Genomic DNA, 1,212 nt, shown 5'->3' with positions numbered 1-1,212 from the left:
TTTTCAAAATCAGTTTTCAATCAAATCTTTTTAACTTCTAATTTCAAAATCTTTTTCAAAAATCACTTGATTTCTTTTCCACTTTCAATTTTCGAAAATTATCAATCAATTTTTAAAATGTTTTTGACATCTTTCTAATTAATTTTCGAAAATTCTCTTCCCTCCTTCTCACATCCTTCTATTTATGGAGTACTACTCCTTCTTAATGCACAATTCGAACTTTATCTCATCAAGTTCGAATTCTTCTACCTTCTTTCTTCTATTTTTCTTTTCCTCTGACACCTCAAGGAATCTCTATACTGTGACATAGAGGATTCCACATCTTCTTGTTCTCTTCTCTTTCATATGAGCAGGAGCAGAGACAAAGGCATTCTTGTTGAAGCTGACCCTGAACCTGAAAGGACCTTGAAGAGAAAGCTAAGAGAAGCCAAAGCACAACTCTCTTTAGAGGACCTGACCGAATTCTTCAAGGAAGAAGAACACATGGCAGCCGAAAACAACAACAATGCCAACAATGCAAGGAAGGTGCTGGGTGACTTACTGCACCTACTCCCAACTTCTATGGGAGAAGCATCTCTATCCCTGCCATTGGAGCAAACAACTTTGAGCTTAAGCCTCAATTAGTTTCTCTAATGCAACAGAATTGCAAATTCCATGGACTTCCAATGGAAGATCCTCATCAGTTTTTAGCTGAGTTCTTGCAAATCTGTGACACAGTCAAGACTAATGGGGTTGACCCTGAGGTCTACAGACTGATGCTATTCCTTTTGCTGTAAGAGACAGAGCTAGAATATGGTTGGATTCACAACCTAAAGATAGCCTGGACTCTTGGGAAAAGCTAGTCAATGCCTTCTTGGCAAAGTTCTTTCCACCTCAAAAATGGAGTAAGCTTAGAGTGGAAGTCCAAACCTTCAGACAGAAGGATGGAGAATCCCTCTATGAAGCTTGGGAAAGATACAAACAATTAATCAGAAAATGTCCATCAGACATGCTTTCTGAATGGAGCATCATAGGTATTTTCTATGATGGTCTCTTTGAACTATCCAAGATGTCTTTGGATAGCTCTGCTGGAGGATCTCTTCATCTGAAGAAGACGCCGACAGAGGCTCAGGAACTCATTGAAATGGTTGCAAATAACCAATTCATGTACACTTCTGAAAGGAATCCTGTGAACAATGGGACTAATCAGAAGAAAGGAGTTCTTGAGATTGA

General features: G+C 38.9%; 1 non-coding gene across 1 annotated transcript; it reads right to left on the bottom strand.

The window, feature by feature from the left end:
* Positions 1–886: 886 nt before the first annotated feature.
* On the bottom strand, positions 887–994 carry LOC130950635 (small nucleolar RNA R71). The gene has a single exon (XR_009073672.1). It is a non-coding gene; the product is annotated as a small nucleolar RNA R71 (small nucleolar RNA).
* Between the last annotated feature and the right edge of the window lie 218 nt (positions 995–1,212).

The sequence above is a fragment of the Arachis stenosperma genome, chromosome 1, assembly GCF_014773155.1.
Source record: "Arachis stenosperma cultivar V10309 chromosome 1, arast.V10309.gnm1.PFL2, whole genome shotgun sequence".
Classification (NCBI taxonomy): Eukaryota; Viridiplantae; Streptophyta; class Magnoliopsida; order Fabales; family Fabaceae; genus Arachis; species Arachis stenosperma.
This window is presented reverse-complemented; position numbering and strand designations above follow the sequence as displayed.